This window comes from Phyllobates terribilis, unplaced genomic scaffold (assembly GCF_046119375.1).
Source record: "Phyllobates terribilis strain yellow unplaced genomic scaffold, ASM4611937v1 Scaffold_5__5_contigs__length_657084704, whole genome shotgun sequence".
NCBI lineage: Eukaryota > Metazoa > Chordata > Amphibia > Anura > Dendrobatidae > Phyllobates > Phyllobates terribilis.
The window spans coordinates 53904692-53923355 of NW_027362765.1; the positions used below are offsets into that span (position 1 = coordinate 53904692).

The 18664-nt window shown below is 48.4% G+C and overlaps 1 protein-coding gene and 1 long non-coding RNA gene across 2 annotated transcripts in view; one reads left to right on the forward strand and one right to left on the reverse strand.

Annotated features, from left to right (window-relative positions):
- Positions 1 to 2688: 2688 nt before the first annotated feature.
- LOC141271965 (uncharacterized) lies at positions 2689 to 7037 on the reverse strand. The gene is made up of 2 exons (XR_012321955.1): positions 6969 to 7037; positions 2689 to 4152 (listed from the first exon to the last, which is right to left on the reverse strand). It is a non-coding gene; the product is annotated as an uncharacterized lncRNA (long non-coding RNA).
- Positions 7036 to 18664, forward strand: part of LOC141271945 (uncharacterized) — a 121897-nt gene continuing 110268 nt past the window's right edge. Inside the window, exon 1 of the mRNA XM_073682191.1 lies at positions 7036 to 7135. The gene's annotated coding sequence lies outside the window, so the exon portion shown is untranslated. The remainder of the gene's footprint in view (positions 7136 to 18664) is intronic.

Here is an 18664-nt window from a genome sequence, read left to right on the forward strand (position 1 = left end):
CTGAGGCACGAATCTGGTAACGTCTTCACGTGTGGTCTGGGGCACAGCAGGTACTATCTAGTACCGTCCTCACGTGTGGTCTGAGGCACGGCAGGCACAATCTAGTACCGTCCTCGCGTGTGGCCTGGGGCACGGCAGGCACAATCTAGTACGGTCCTCGCGTGTGATCTGGGGCACGGCCGGCACAATCTAGTAAAGTCCAGTCCTATGGATGTCGCTCGTCTTCCAGCACAGTCTTCCTTCTCTGCTTCGTCAACGTCATCCACACAGCCTCTGTCATCGTGCTCCTGAAGCAGGCACACTTCTCTGCTCTGTGAGGGGAAAGGGCAGAGAGAAGTACGCCTGTGCAAGAGGGCGATGGAAGACACTGTCTGGATGATGTAGGACACGTCATCTACTTGATGAAAGAAGAACAGCAATCTCAGGAAGAGGAGGCGTTGGCTTAACACTAGAGAAACCCATTGGACAAGACCTTCCTGTAGGCGAGTCTAATATAAGAGCTTTTTTGTTATGCAGATCGGCTTTGGGACTTATATACCATTCTAGAATTGGTGTATATAACAGCTCTATCTGGTGCTCTGCTTATGTATTCCAATATCTGCCTTCTGACAGGTCACTGTGCTTTCAGTGACCTGCCTCTTTTTTAAATACTGCCTTTATAATTTGTGTGGCAAACATAAAATTTACATGTACCAAAATGGCCCCCGCCGCCCACGCGGTAGCATCTCTCGTGCAGCAATATGGCGCCGCACATGCGCAGTAGCATCTCTCGGCAGCCGAGAAATGCTACTGCGCGGGTGGCTGGGGCCATATGGCTGTAGGCAAATTTCTTTTTCCTCTAGCAAAATGGCGCCCGCGCAGAAGCATCTATCGCTTACCGATAGATGCTACTGTGCAAGTGCCACCATTTTGCTGGTGGAAACAGAAATTTGCCTGCAGCAATATGGCCCCCGCCACCCGCACAGCGCCATATTGCTGCACCCAAATTATTTTTCCTCAAGCAAAATGGCACCCGCGCAGTAGCATCTCTCAGCAACCTAGAGATGCTACTGCACATGCTTGGGCGGCGGGGGCCATTTTGGTGCATATAAATGTTATATTTGCAACTCTCAGCAACCTAGAGATGCTACTGCACATGCTTGGGCAGCGGGGGCCATTTTGGTGCATATAAATTTTATATTTGCCACACAAATTACACAGGCAGTATTTAAAATAGTAAGCAGGTCACTGAAAGCACCTTGACCTGTCAGAAGGCAGACATAGGAATACATAAGCATAGAACCAGATAGAGCACTACCCACAGGAAACCCCAGAGGATGAGCATATCATTATGGCAGAAATGAAAATAAAGATGATAAAAGAACCACTGGACGGATTTCATCAACAAAGCTATCATTTTACTCAGTGGAGTGTCGCCCACCTGACAGTGTATGTGGTTTACTGAGCACAATCCTGCTGACAGGTGCGCTTAAAAGCAGGTTTTCATCTATGCAGCTTGTAAAAGTGAACTTTGTTGTTTCGAAAGTGGTTTACCTGTCTAAGCCATGTTATTATAGTACCGTTTATATGGTTTACACAGATGCGTCATGGGCTTTTCCTGCCTTATCTAATATATATAATCGTCTTATCCCGTCTGTCTGTCCAGGAAATCCCGCGTCGCTGATTGGCCCGGCCGCAGCCAATCAGCGACGCGGGATTTCAGAAAAAGATGGCGGCTGTTAGCGGCTCATCTGCGGGACGGAGGTGGCCGCTGATCTCCCGACTGCAAGTGTGAAGGGAGGACCGATGAGCGGCGCCGCCAGTCGGGATACTTCAGCTGCGAGCTGCCGACCATCTCCCAGCTCTTCGCAGCGGAAGTACCCGCACAGGCAACGCCGCTGCCCGGTCCTCAGAAATACGATTCGCTGATTGGTTGCGGCCGCGACCAATCAGCGAGATTGGCGCCAACTTTAAACACCGCTCTGCACAGAGGTCAGCGGCGATGCAGCCGGGAGATGAGCGGCGCTAGCCGCTTATCTCCCGGCTGCTAGCAGCATAAGTACCCCGACCTGCGGCGCCGCTGACCCTTATGCGGCTACCGTCGGGCTGCTGATCTCCCGACAGCAAGTGTGAAGGGAGGGACGGCGCCGCTGCCCGGTCCTCAGTAATACGGTTCGCTGATTGGTTGCAGCCGGCGGGCGCGACCAATCAGCGATTTTGGCGCCAAATTTAAACACCGCTCTGCTGATTGGCGCCAAATTTAAACAGGCTCTCCGTTCCTCACTAACACTGTTCGCTGATTGGTCGCGGCCGCCGTCCGCGATCAATCAGCGTTATTGGCGCCAAATTTAAAAACCGCAGTGCTGATTGGTCGCGCCCGCCGGCCGCAACCAATCAGCGATATTGGCGCCAAATTTAAAAACCGTTGTGCTGATTGCTCGTGGCTGCGACCAATCAGCGATATTGGCGCCAAATTTAAAAACCGCTGTGCTGATTAGCGCCAAATTCAAACAGGTTCTCTGTCCCTCACTAACACGGTTCGCTGATTGGTCGTGCCGCCGGCCGCGACCAATCAGCGATATTGGCGCCAAATTTAAACACAGCTCTGCTGATTGCGCCCGGTGTACCGCATACATATTCTAGAATACCCGATGCGTTTGAATCGGGCCACCATCTAGTACATAAAATAAAAGGCTAAAATACAAAGTGGAAGCTTAATCAGAGAAATGTTTTATTTACATTCAGAACAGGTTTAAAAGAAACAAATAACCATTACCACAGAAATCTCAAACGTTTAATTGTAGAAATATTGTATGAAGAACATTTTAACATTATATATAGAAATAATTCTAATTTTATAAAAGTACATTTTATTAGCATTGAAAACTTTATACCAGGAGGGGGCTAGCTTGAAGTAAGGTCTCTTGTGTTGGTGACGCCCCAGAGAGTTGTCCAGTTGGTTGCTGTACTAGACTGAAAATTTCCGAAATGACCAAAACTGGACAGTGCGTCTCTTGGGAGGAGGGCGCTTAGCAGAATACTCTTACGCCCCCCCCCCCCCCCCCCATGGCGTTAGAGATTATCTTATCTAGCTCTTCGAAAAGGTGAGAGCCCTGGAAAAGGAGGCTGGTAAGGGACTTTTTGGACGCTAAAATCCGCGTTCCATGATTTCAGCCATAAGGCCCTGTGGATGGTGATGTTGCCGGCTGCCAGGGCTGAATATGCGGCTGCAGGAGGGGCACACTCTTGTTACTGGGCGGACAGCAGTCCTGGCAGAGGGAACAGGTCTGACCAGAGGGAAATATTTTGTTACAGTAGAAACATGTAAAATGCAGGACAATGGGAGTGAGAAGAGAAAAAAACAGGTGCTAGAGGGGAGCTAGGCTGTGGATAAAGAGCTGCCCCCCCCCCCCCCCGGTGGCAGAGATTACTCAGACCCTGTATTTTGGGGACCTGGAGAGGCTGAAGGCAGCGGAGATCCGGCAGAACCAGGCGATGAGGCTGCAGAGTTCAGGTGAGCTGCGGCAGTGTTATAAACTGGCGAAAGAAAGATGGCGCCGAGCGGAATGGGGAAGAGGCGGCATCAGGAAAAACACGAGCAGGGTTCTCGCACACCAGAATGCAAAGTGCTCCCTGATAGGTGTTGGGGGCGGAAAGTGCTGGAGAGCCGGCGTGCGTAATTGTTCGTGCCGCAGGGGGTGTGACCCGGCCACCGGAGAAGGCCTAGACCGGAGCCTGGATTTTTTTTTAAGAGAGAGGATGCAGGAACCTCTGGAAAATGCAGACGCAGCGTCCCTTCTCTTTTTTTTATATTTCTTATTTTTTATAATTTTTTTTCCTTATTGGAGCCCCCTCACTGCCTGGTAGGATATATCTGTCCTGAAGATCCGGAATCCTTCTTCGCAGACCGATGATGAAGACGGGTATGAGCTAACCTGGACACAGACCTTTAGGCGGCTGGCAGGTAACGGATACGTCTTCCCTCCCTGCAACTTCTGGCTCTGGGGGGAGAGCGGGCAGTGGATTAGTGGCAAGGACCGTTTGCCAGGGAACCCCAAACACTCTTGATGTGTTATGGTCCTGCCTCGTAGACCACAGAGGATACAGTAGTGAAACAACTCAAGGTGGGTGATCAGAGTGACACAATTTCACTGTCGCTCTCGCAAACCGTATCTGAAAGAAAAAGGGGAATCATTAATAAAAAATGTAAAAAAAACCCTTAAAGCTACTTTCACATTGTGTTCTGTGTCCCCCATCGGGGAATACATCCGAAATCCCCGCAAAACGAGGTCTGGACTTATGCGATGACGGGGGAAATAGACAGCAATGGTGACGGCAGAGCGAATGTGCGCTCTTCCGTGCACTTTTTTCGGGAGTGTACTCCTACAGGAGGCGGACACTCAGGCACAGTCTACTATGTCTGAGAGTCTGCCTCCTGTGGGTGTACACACCTGAAAAGAGTGGATGGCACACGTTCGTTCTGCCGTCACCATTGCAGTCTATGGTCACAGTCAGCGCCTCTGTCCAGACCCTGTTTTGCTGGGGATTTCAGACGTATGCCTCGACGGGGACACAAAACGCAATGTAAAAGCACACTAAGATAGAAACAGGCCTGGGTCCAGACCTGTTTCTGCCTCCTACTGACACTAAGCTAAAACTGATTAGCTTTGTGCCAGTCGGTGGTGTACTCTTTTTTTTGCATAGTGTCAGCAGCATACACATATGGTTTGTGTCCCCCAAAAAAGCATTAAATCTCCCACCCCAAGTCCCCCCCGCATTAATCACCCCACAGAGGAACCCCAGGATTAATCCCCCCACACCAACCAGAGGGCCCCAAAGCAAAAACCCCCACCCCAAATCCCAGACGGCCCACCCCACATCAAGCCCCACCAGATGCCACCCCCCCACCAACCATAAACCATCACCCCAAATCCTACCAAACACCCACAAGCCTGCATCTCCCCCACAAGCCCACAGCATCCCCCCCACAAAGCCCCCACAAGCCAGCAGCATCCCCCACAGAACCCTCACAGAACCGCAGCATCCCCCCCACAGAGCAACCACAAGCCAGCAGCATCCCCCCAAGCTCGCAGGATCCCCCCCAGAGCCCCCACATGCCAGCAGCACCCCCACAGAGACCTCACAGAACTGCAGCATCCCCCCACAAGCCCGAATTACCCTTGCATTATTCCCCAGAACCCCCTAAGATCTCCACAAGCATTAATTAACCCCACCAGATGCCCCTAAAGCATTAACCCCCCCCCCAAATCCCTCACCCCCAAAGTATCAGCCCCCTCACCATGAAAACAACAAGAGAAGACATCAGACGAGCTATTAGGCTGTGTGCCCACTATGTGTTTTTTAAGCGTTTCCGCAGCGCAATTTCCGCCGCGGAAATGCTTAAAAAGCGCTTGGTAATAGGTCTGCAATGGATCCCAGTGATAATCCGCATGTGCTGTGCACATGCTGCGGAAATTTCCGCAGCACGTCCATTAATTTTGCGGAATCGCTGCGTTTTAGCGGCCATTGACTTGCATTAGACCGCATAACATCCGCATGACTACACGTACAAATTCGTATATTATGCGATTCAATGTGCGAATGGTACCTGGATCTGCAGAATAGGAAACTCTCCTCCAGACCCGAGTACCATAGTACCTGTAGTTAAGAAAAATAAACATATACTTACGCTCTGATGGCCCCCTGTCTGCTCCCGCGGTGCGCCTGGCTCAACAGGCGCTCGTGGTGGTAAAAGGACCTTACATGGCGTCATTTAGTCATGTGACAGGTCAAGTGACCGCTGGCGTCGGGGGTCGGTTGACCTGCCACATGACTAAATGACGTCATGGAAGGTCCTTTTACACCACTGCGAGCAGCCAAAGACATCGGACGCAGCAGAGAAGGAGAGCAGGGGCCATCGGAAGGTGAGTATAATTTTTTATACCGCCGTTTGCATGGATTTATATAGTGTGACCAAGTTGACAAGCACTTTCCAAATGATGCTAAAATCGCTTGGAAAGCGCTTGTCAACCCGCATGCGGAAATGCATGTGAAGAACGCTTCACATCTGCTTGTCCCTGGCAGGAAAAACGCATGTACAATCCGCATGTACAATCCGCATGAACAATCCGCATGAACAATCCGCATGTACAATCCGCATGAACAATCCGCATGTACAATCCGCATGAACAATCCGCATGAACAATCCGCATGTACAATCCGCATGTACAATCCGCATGAACAATCCGCATGAACAATCCGCATGTACAATCCGCATGAACAATCCGCATTAACAATCCGCATGAACAATCCGCATGAACAATCCGCATGTACAATCCGCATGAACAATCCGCATTTACAATCCGCATGAACAATCCACATGTACAATCCGCATGAACAATCCACATGTACAATCCGCATGTACAATCCGCATGTACAATCTGCATGAACAATCCGCATGCGTTTTTTCTGCCAGGGAGATGCAGAAACGCTCAGGAAAAAATCTGCAGCATTTCTGCATCGTGGGCACATAGCCTTAAAGGGGTTGTCTGGTACTTAAAAAAAAATGCCAGTGTGTTTTAATGATAAGTACAACCTTCTTTCTAATTACCTTGCGCTGCTGATACTGCCTGTGAGTGGCGCTATCGGTGGCCGCTCACACGCAGCACGTGACCCCACGCTGACGTCACGACAAGTTGCGGCTACAGCCAGGGGTCTCTCTTCCGCGTTCCACCGATGGCTGCTGGATTGTGGGCGGGGTTATTCCCCTGCATCACACCCAGCATCCACCGCGCGTTTTCCCAGTGAACGAGGACAGCTCACGTGCTGCCTGAGAGCGGCTACCGATAGCGCCACTAACAGGCAGAAACAGCACCAAGAGGTAATTAGAAAGAAGGTTGTATTTATCATTAAAACACACTGGCATTTTTTTTAAAAGTACTGGACAAACCCCTTTAATAAACCAAACTCCTGTTTCTCAGGACACCAACCTCCTCCTGCAGCTTCACTGGCAGCTGTGTCTATGGCATCTGGAGTGCTGAACTAGAACACGCCCATAAAGCAGCCAGGACACGCCCCCGGAAATGACATCTTACATGGAAGGAGGCCATACATCCCAAAATCTACACTATATGTGGTGGCGGCTCTGCAGGTGGAGGTATGTGGAGTCCCCCATTACTGGGCGCAGGGGGCATTAACCCCTCCATTCCCGGAGATAGTGCCCCCTCCCCCAGTTCTGCCATGTGTATATGTACAGTAATATAACGCTGGATGTGCTCATGTATACAGGGGGCATTAACCCCTCCATTCCCGGAGATAGTGCCCCCCTTCCCCCAGTTCTGCCATGTGTATATGTACAGTAATATAACGCTGGATGTGCTCATGTATACAGGGGACATTAACCCCTCCATTCCCAGAGATAGTGCCCCCTCCCCCAGTTCTGCCATGTGTATATGTACAGTAATATAACGCTGGATGTGATCATGTATACAGGGGACATTAACCCCTCCATTCCCGGAGATAGTGCCCCCTTCCCCCAGTTCTGCCATGTGTATATGTACAGTAATATAACGCTGGATGTGCTCATGTATACAGGGGACATTAACCCCTCCATTCCCGGAGATAGTGCCCCCCTCCCCCAGTTCTGCCATGTGTATATGTACAGTAATATAACGCTGGATGTGCTCATGTATACAGGGGACATTAACCCCTCCATTCCCGGAGATAGTGCCCCCTCCCCCCAGTTCTGCCATGTGTATATGTACAGTAATATAACACTGGATGTGCTCATGTATACAGGGGACATTAACCCCTCCATTCCCGGAGATAGTGCCCCCCTCCCCCAGTTCTGCCATGTGTATATGTACAGTAATATAACGCTGGATGTGCTCATGTATACAGGGGACATTAACCCCTCCATTCCTGGAGATAGTGGCCCCTTCCCCCAGTTCTGCCATGTGTATATGTACAGTAATATAACGCTGGATGTGCTCATGTATACAGGGGACATTAACCCCTCCATTCCTGGAGATAGTGGCCCCCTTCCCCCAGTTCTGCCATGTGTATATGTACAGTAATATAACACTGGATGTTCTCATGTATACAGGGGGCATTAACCCCTCCATTCCCGGAGATAGTGCCCCCCTTCCCCCAGTTCTGCCATGTGTATATGTACAGTAATATAACGCTGGATGTGCACATGTATACAGGGGGCATTAACCCCTCCATTCCCGGAGATAGTGGCCCCCTTCCCCCAGTTCTGCCATGTGTATATGTACAGTAATATAACGCTGGATGTGCACATGTATACAGGGGGCATTAACCCCTCCATTCCTGGAGATAGTGCCCCCTTCCCCCAGTTCTGCCATGTGTATATGTACAGTAATATAACGCTGGATGTGCTCATGTATACAGGGGGCATTAACCCCTCCATTCCCGGAGATAGTGGCCCCCTTCCCCCAGTTCTGCCATGTGTATATGTACAGTAATATAACGCTGGATGTGCTCATGTATACAGGGGGCATTAACCCCTCCATTCCCGGAGATAGTGGCCCCCTTCCCCCAGTTCTGCCATGTGTATATGTACAGTAATATAACGCTGGATGTGCACATGTATACAGGGGGCATTAACCCCTCCATTCCTGGAGATAGTGCCCCCTTCCCCCAGTTCTGCCATGTGTATATGTACAGTAATATAACGCTGGATGTGCTCATGTATACAGGGGGCATTAACCCCTCCATTCCTGGAGATAGTGCCCCCTTCCCCCGGTTCTGTCATGTGTATATGTACAGTAATATAACGCTGGATGTTCTCATGTATACAGGGGACATTAACCCCTCCATTCCTGGAGATAGTGCCCCCTTCCCCCAGTTCTGCCATGTGTATATGTACAGTAATATAACGCTGGATGTGCTCATGTATATAGGGGGCATTAACCCCTCCATTCCCGGAGATCGTGCCCCCTCCCCCAGTTCTGCCATGTGTATATGTACAGTAATATAACGCTGGATGTGCTCATGTATACAGGGGACATTAACCCCTCCATTCCTGGAGATAGTGCCCCCTTCCCCCGGTTCTGTCATGTGTATATGTACAGTAATATAACGCTGGATGTTCTCATGTATACAGGGGACATTAACCCCTCCATTCCTGGAGATAGTGCCCCCTTCCCCCAGTTCTGCCATGTGTATATGTACAGTAATATAACGCTGGATGTGCTCATGTATACAGGGGACATTAACCCCTCCATTCCCGGAGATAGTGCCCCCCTCCCCCCAGTTCTGCCATGTGTATATGTACAGTAATATAACGCTGGATGTGCTCATGTATACAGGGGGCATTAACCTCTCTATTCCCGGAGATAGTGCCCCCTCCCCCAGTTCTGCCATGTGTATATGTACAGTAATGTAACGCTGGATGTGCTCATGTATACAGGGGGCATTAACCGCTACATTCCTGGAGATAGTGCCCCCCTTCCCCCAGTTCTGCCATGAGTATATGTACAGTAATATAACGCTGGATGTGCTCATGTATACAGGGGGCATTAACCCCTCCATTCCCGGAGATAGTGCCCCCTCCCCCCAGTTCTGCCATGTGTATATGTACAGTAATATAACGCTGGATGTGCTCATGTATACAGGGGACATTAACCCCTCCATTCCCTTAGATAGTGCCCCCTTCCCCCAGTTCTGCCATGTGTATATGTACAGTAATATAATGCTGGATGTGCTCATGTATACAGGGGACATTAACCGCTACATTCCCGGAGATAGTGCCCCCTTCCCCCAGTTCTGCCATGTGTATATGTACAGTAATATAACGCTGGATGTGCTCATGTATACAGGGGGCATTAACCTCTCCATTCCCGGAGATAGTGCCCCCTCCCCCAGTGCTGCCATGTGTATATGTACAGTAATATAACGCTGGATGTGCTCATGTATACAGGGGGCATTAACCTCTCCATTCCCGGAGATAGTGCCCCCTCCCCCAGTGCTGCCATGTGTATATGTACAGTAATAACACGCTGGATGTGCTCATGTATACAGGAGACATTAACCCCTCCATTCCCGGAGATAGTGCCCCCTCCCCCAGTGCTGCCATGTGTATATGTACAGTAATATAACGCTGGATGTGCTCATGTATACAGGGGGCATTAACCCCTCCATTCCCGGAGATAGTGCCCCCTTCCCACAGTTCTGCCCTGTGTATATGTACAGTAATATAACGCTGGATGTGCTCATGTATATAGGGGACATTAACCCCTCCATTCCCGGAGATAGTGCACCCCTTCCCCCAGTTCTGCCATGTGTATATGTACAGTAATATAACGCTGGATGTGCTCATGTATACAGGGGGCATTAACCCCTCCATTCCCGGAGATAGTGCCCCCTTCCCCCAGTTCTGCCATGTGTATATGTACAGTAATATAACGCTGGATGTAATCATGTATACAGGGGACATTAACCCCTCCATTCCCGGAGATAGTGCCCCCCTTCCCCCAGTTCTGCCATGTGTATATGTACAGTCATGGCCAAAAGTATTGAGAATGAGACAAATAATAATTTTTCCAAAGTTTACTGCTTCATTTTTTGTAATGGCAATTTGCATATACTCCTGAATGTCAAAGAGTGATCAGCTTAACAGCAATTACTGTACTTTCAAAGTTAATATTTGCCCAGAAAATGAACTTTAACCCCCAAAACACATTTCAACATCATTGCAGTTCTGCCTTAAAAGGAGCAGCTAACATCGTTTTAGTGATTGATCCATTAACACAAGTGTGGGTGTTGATGAGGACAGGGCTGGCGATCAATCAGTCATGATTAAGTAAGAATGACATCACTGGACACTTTAAAAGGAGGCTGGTTCTTGGTATCATTGTTTCTCTTCAGTTAACCATGGTTATCTCTAAAGAAACACATGCAGCCATCATTGCACTGCGCAAAAATGGCCTAACAGGGAACAGTATCGCAGCTACAAAGATTGCACCTCAGTCAACAATCTATCGCATCATCAAGAACTTCAAGGAGAGAGCTTCCATTGTTGTCAAAAAGGCTCCAGGGCGCCCAAGAAAGACCAGCAAGCGCCAGGACCGTATCTTAAACCTGTTTCAGCTGCGGGATCGGACTACCAGCAGTGCCGAGCTTGCTCAGAAATGGCAGCAGGCTGGTGTGAGTGCTTCTGCACGCACTGTGAGGCGGAGACTCTTTGAGCAAGGGCTGTTTTCAAGGAGGGCAGCAAAGAAGCCACTTCTCTCCAGAAAAAACATCAGGGACCGACTGATATTCTGCAAAAGGTACAGGGAGTGGACTGCTGAGGACTGGGGCAAAGTCATTTTCTCTGATGAATCCCCTTTTCGATTGTTTGGGACATCTGGAAAACAGCTTATTCGGAGAAGAAGAGGTGAGCGCTACCACCAGTCTTGTCTCATGCCAACTGTAAAGCATCCTGAAATCATTCATGTGTGGGGTTGCTTCTCAGCCAAGGGAATCGGCTCACTCACAGTCTTGCCTAAAAACACAGCCAGGAATAAAGAATGGTACCAGAATGTCCTCCAAGAGCAACTTCTCCCAACCGTCCAAGAGCAGTTTGGCGCCCAACAATGCCTTTTCCAGCATGATGGAGCACCTTGCCATAAAGCAAAGGTGATAACTAAATGGCTCATGGAACAAAACATAGAGATTTTGGGTCCATGGCCTGGAAACTCCCCAGATCTTAATCCCATTGAGAACCTGTGGTCAATCATCAAGAGACGGGTGGACAAACAAAAACCAACAAATTCTGGCAAAATGCAAGCATTGATTATGCAAGAATGGACTGCTATCAGTCAGGATTTGGTCCAAAAGTTGATTGAGAGCATGCCAGGGAGAATTACAGAGGTCTTGAAGAAGAAGGGGCAACACTGCAAATATTGACTTGCTGCATTAACTGATTCTAACTGTCAATATAACCTATTGGTACTCATAATATGATTGCAATTATATTTCTGTATGTGATATAAACATCAGACAAACACTAATAAAAACCAGAGGCCAGCAGATCATGTGAAAATATAATTTTGGTGTCATTCTCAAAACTTTTGGCCATGACTGTACAGTAATATAATGCTGGATGTGCTCATGTATACAGGGGACATTAACCCCTCCATTCCCGGAGATAGTGCCCCCTCCCCCAGTTCTGCCATGTGTATATGTACAGTAATATAACGCTGGATGTGCTCATGTATACAGGAGACATTAACCCCTCCATTCCCGGAGATAGTGCCCCCTCCCCCAGTTCTGCCATGTGTATATGTACAGTAATATAACGCTGGATGTGCTCATGTATATAGGGGGCATTAACCCCTCCATTCCCGGAGATAGTGCCCCCCTCCCCCCAGTTCTGCCATGTGTATATGTACAGTAATATAACGCTGGATGTGCTCATGTATACAGGGGGCATTAACCCCTCCATTCCCGGAGATAGTGCCCCCTCCCCCAGTTCTGCCATGTGTATATGTACAGTAATATAACGCTGGATGTGCTCATGTATACAGGGGACATTAACCCCTTACTTACCGGGGACGTATTAGTACGCACTTTTGCGTACCGCCGGTTCAGTGAGGGCTCCAGCGCTGAGCCCTCACTGAACCGAGCACATGTCAGCTGATTCTTACAGCTGACATGTGCCCGCAACAGCCGCGGGTGGAATCGCGATCCACCCGCGGCTGTTAACCAGTTAAATGCTGCTGTCAATCTCCGACAGCAGCATTTAACGCGCGCTTCCGGGTAGCGCGTCATAAGCCCCGCCCACCGGCGACCCCGTCACGTGATCGCGGGTCGCCGATGGGCGTGCATGACAACCCAGGGTCTGCAGCAGACGCCTGTGGTTGTCATGATCTTGTCGCTATGAGCGCCACCTAGTGGTCGGCGCTCATAGCACAGGACCATTTCTGCTGCATGCAGGGGACCTGCTCGTCCCCTGTATGTAGCAGAGGCGATCGGACAACTGCTGCTTCTAGTCTCCTATGGAGACTATAGAAGCATGCAAAAAGTAAAAAAAAAAAGTTTTTAAAAATATAAAAAAAAATAAAAAAATATAAAAGTTTAAATCACCCCCCTTTCGCCCCATTCAAAATAAAATATGTAAAAAAAAAACCCACATACACATATTTGGTATCGCCGCGTTCAGAATCGCCCGATCTATCAATATAAAAAAAGAATTATTCCGATCGGTAAACGGCGTAGCGAGAAAAAAATTCTAAACGCCAGAATTACGTTTTTTGGTCGCCGCAAAATTGCAATAAAATGCAATAACGGGCGATCAAAACATCGGATCTACCCCAAATGCTATCAATAAAAACGTCAGCCTGGCACGCAAAAAATAAGCCATCAACCAGCCCCAGATCACGAAAAATGGAGACGCTACGGGTCTTAGAAAATGGCGCTTTTTTTTTATTTATTTTTTTACCAAATTTTGGAATTTTTTTTCACCACTTAAATATAAAAGAACCTATACATGTTTGGTGTCTGTGAACTCGTAATGACCTGTAGAATAAGAAGGGTAGGTCAGTTTTAGCATTCAGTGAACATGGTAAAAAAAAAAAATAAAAAACATCTGTGGTATTGCACTTTTTTTGCAATTTTACCGCACTTGGAATTTTTTTCCCGTTTTCCCGTACAGGATATGATAAAACTAGTAATGGCGTTGAAAAGTACAACTCGTCCCGCAAAAAATAAGCCCTCACATGGCCATATTGTCCAAAAAATAAAAACGCTATGGCTCTGGAAACAAGGGGAGCAAAAACGAAAATGCAAAAACGAAAAATGCTCCGGGGCTTAAGGGGTTAACCCCTCCATTCCCGGAGATAGTGCCCCCTCCTCCAGTGCTGCCATGTGTATATGTACAGTAATATAACACTGGATGTGCTCATGTATACAGGGGGCATTAACCCCTCCATTCCCGGAGATAGTGCCCCCTTCCCCCAGTTCTGCCATGTGTATATGTACAGTAATATAACGCTGGATGTGCTCATGTATACAGGGGACATTAACCCCTCCAATCCTGGAGATAGTGCCCCCCTTCCCCCAGTTCTGCCATGTGTATATGTACAGTAATATAACGCTGGATGTGCTCATGTATACAGGAGACATTAACCCCTCCATTCCCGGAGATAGTGCCCCCTCCCCCAGTGCTGTCATGTGTATATGTACAGTAATATAACGCTGGATGTGCTCATGTATACTGGGGATATTAACCCCTCCATTCCCGGAGATAGTGCCCCCCTTCCCCCAGTTCTGCCATGTGTATATGTACAGTAATATAACGCTGGATGTGCTCATGTATACAGGGGGCATTAACCCCTCCATTCCTGGAGATAGTGCCCCCTTCCCCCAGTTCTGCCATGTGTATATGTACAGTAATATAACACTGGATGTGCTCATGTATACAGGGGACATTAACTCCTCCATTCCCGGAGATAGTGCCCCCTTCCCCCAGTTCTGCCATGTGTATATGTACAGTAATATAACGCTGGATGTGCTCATGTATACAGGGGGCAGTAACCCCTCCGTTCCCGGAAATAGTGCCCCCTTCCCCCAGTTCTGCCATGTGTATATGTACAGTAATATAACGCTGGATGTGCTCATGTATACAGGGGGCATTAACCCCTCCATTCCCGGAGATAGTGCCCCCCTCCCCCCAGTTCTGCCATGTGTATATGTACAGTAATATAACGCTGGATGTGCTCATGTATACAGGGGGCATTAACCCCTCCATTCCTGGAGATAGTGCCCCCTCCCCCAGTTCTGCCATGTGTATATGTACAGTAATATAACGCTGGATGTGCTCATGTATACAGGGGACATTAACCCCTCCATTCCCGGAGATAGTGCCCCCTCCCCCAGTGCTGCCATGTGTATATGTACAGTAATATAACGCTGGATGTGCTCATGTATACAGGGGGCATTAACCCCTCCATTCCCGGAGATAGTGCCCCCTTCCCCCAGTTCTGCCATGTGTATATGTACAGTAATATAACGCTGGATGTGCTCATGTATACAGGGGGCATTAACCCCTCCATTCCCGGAGATAGTGCCCCCTTCCCCCAGTTCTGCCATGTGTATATGTACAGTAATATAACACTGGATGTGCTCATGTATACAGGGGACATTAACTCCTCCATTCCCGGAGATAGTGCCCCCTTCCCCCAGTTCTGCCATGTGTATATGTACAGTAATATAACGCTGGATGTGCTCATGTATACAGGGGGCATTAACCCCTCCATTCCTGGAGATAGTGCCCCCTCCCCCAGTTCTGCCATGTGTATATGTACAGTAATATAACGCTGGATGTGCTCATGTATACAGGGGACATTAACCCCTCCATTCCCGGAGATAGTGCCCGCCCTTCCCCCAGTTCTGCCATGTGTATATGTACAGTAATATAACGCTGGATGTGCTCATGTATACAGGGGACATTAACCCCTCCATTCCCGGAGATAGTGCCCCCTTCCCCCAGTTCTACCATGTGTATATGTACAGTAATATAACGCTGGATGTGCTCATGTATACAGGGAGCATTAACCCCTCCATTCCTGGAGATAGTGCCCCCTTCCCCCAGTTCTGCCATGTATATATGTACAGTAATATAATGCTGGATGTGCTCATGTATACAGGGGACATTAACCCCTCCATTCCTGGAGATAGTGCCCCCTTCCCCCAGTTCTGCCATGTGTATATGTACAGTAATATAACGCTGGATGTGCTCATGTATACAGGGGGCATTAACCCCTCCATTCCTGGAGATAGCGCCCCCTTCCCCCAGTTCTGCCATGTGTATATGTACAGTAATATAACGCTGGATGTGCTCATGTATACAGGGGACATTAACCCCTCCATTCCCGGAGATAGTGCCCCCTTCCCCCAGTTCTACCATGTGTATATGTACAGTAATATAACGCTGGATGTGCTCATGTATACAGGGAGCATTAACCCCTCCATTCCCGGAGATCGTGCCCCCTTCCCCCAGTTCTGCCATATGTATATGTACAGTAATATAACGCTGGATGTGCTCATGTATACAGGGGACATTAACCCCTCCATTCCCGGAGGTAGTGCCCGCCCTTCCCCCAGTTCTGCCATATGTATATGTACAGTAATATAACGCTGGATGTGCTCATGTATACAGGGGACATTAACCCCTCCATTCCCGGAGGTAGTGCCCGCCCTTCCCCCAGTTCTGCCATATGTATATGTACAGTAATATAACGCTGGATGTGCTCATGTATACAGGGGACATTAACCCTTCCATTCCCGGAGATAGTGCCCCCTTCCCCCAGTTCTACCATGTGTATATGTACAGTAATATAACGCTGGATGTGCTCATGTATACAGGGAGCATTAACCCCTCCATTCCCGGAGATAGTGCCCCCTTCCCCCAGTTCTGCCATGTGTATATGTACAGTAATATAACGCTGGATGTGCTCATGTATACAGGGGGCATTAACCCCTCCATTCCCGGATATAGTGCCCCCTTCCCCCAGTTCTGTCATGTGTATATGTACAGTAATATAACGCTGGATGTGCTCATGTATACAGGGGGCATTAACCCCTCCATTCCCGGAGATAGTGCCCCCCTTCCCCCAGTTCTGCCATGTGCATATGTACAGTAATATAACTCTGGATGTGCTCATGTATACAGGGGACATAAACCCCTCCATTCCAGAAGATAGTGCCCCCTTCCCCCAGTTCTGCCATGTGTATATGTACAGTAATATAACGCTGGATGTGCTCATGTATACAGGGGGCATTAACCCCTCCATTCCAGGAGATAGTCCCCCCTTCCCCCAGTTCTGTCATGTGTATATGTACAGTAATATAACGCTGGATGTGCTCATGTATACAGGGGACATTAACCCCTCCATTCCCGGAGATAGTGCCCCCTTCCCCCAGTTCTGTCATGTGTATATGTACAGTAATATAACGCTGGATGTGCTCATGTATACAGGGGGCATTAACCCCTCCATTCCCGGAGATAGTGCCCCCTCCCCCAGTTCTGCCATGTGTATATGTACAGTAATATAACGCTGGATGTGCTCATGTATACAGGGGACATTAACCCCTTACTTACCGGGGACGTATTAGTACGCACTTTTGCGTACCGCCGGTTCAGTGAGGGCTCCGGCGCTGAGCCCTCACTGAACCGAGCACATGTCAGCTGATTCTTACAGCTGACATGTGCCCGCAACAGCCGCGGGTGGAATCGCGATCCACCCGCGGCTGTTAACCAGTTAAATGCTGCTGTCAATCTCCGACAGCAGCATTTAACGCGCGCTTCCGGGTAGCGCGTCATAAGCCCCGCCCACCGGCGACCCCGTCACGTGATCGCGGGTCGCCGATGGGCGTGCATGACAACCCAGGGTCTGCAGCAGACGCCTGTGGTTGTCATGATCTTGTCGCTATGAGCGCCACCTAGTGGTCGGCGCTCATAGCACAGGACCATTTCTGCTGCATGCAGGGGACCTGCTCGTCCCCTGTATGTAGCAGAGGCGATCGGACAACTGCTGCTTCTAGTCTCCTATGGAGACTATAGAAGCATGCAAAAAGTAAAAAAAAAAAGTTTTTAAAAATATAAAAAAAAATAAAAAAATATAAAAGTTTAAATCACCCCCCTTTCGCCCCATTCAAAATAAAATATATAAAAAAAAAACCCACATACACATATTTGGTATCGCCGCGTTCAGAATCGCCCGATCTATCAATATAAAAAAAGAATTATTCCGATCGGTAAACGGCGTAGCGAGAAAAAAATTCTAAACGCCAGAATTACGTTTTTTGGTCGCCGCAAAATTGCAATAAAATGCAATAACGGGCGATCAAAACATCGGATCTACCCCAAATGCTATCAATAAAAACGTCAGCCTGGCACGCAAAAAATAAGCCGTCAACCAGCCCCAGATCACGAAAAATGGAGACGCTACGGGTCTTAGAAAATGGCGCTTTTTTTTAATTTTTTTTTTTACCAAATTTTGGAATTTTTTTTCACCACTTAAATATAAAAGAACCTATACATGTTTGGTGTCTGTGAACTCGTAATGACCTGTAGAATAAGAAGGGTAGGTCAGTTTTAGCATTCAGTGAACATGGTAAAAAAAATAAATAAAAAACATCTGTGGTATTGCACTTTTTTTGCAATTTTACCGCACTTGGAATTTTTTTCCCGTTTTCCCGTACAGGATATGATAAAACTAGTAATGGCGTTGAAAAGTACAACTCGTCCCGCAAAAAATAAGCCCTCACATGGCCATATTGACCAAAAAATAAAAACGCTATGGCTCTGGAAACAAGGGGAGCAAAAACGAAAATGCAAAAACGAAAAATGCTCCGGGGCTTAAGGGGTTAACCCCTCCATTCCCGGAGATAGTGCCCCCTCCCCCAGTGCTGCCATGTGTATATGTACAGTAATATAACGCTGGATGTGCTCATGTATACAGGGGGCATTAACCCCTCCATTCCCGGAGATAGTGCCCCCTTCCCCCAGTTCTGCCATGTGTATATGTACAGTAATATAACGCTGGATGTGCTCATGTATACAGGGGACATTAACCCCTCCAATCCTGGAGATAGTGCCCCCCTTCCCCCAGTTCTGCCATGTGTATATGTACAGTAATATAACGCTGGATGTGCTCATGTATACAGGAGACATTAA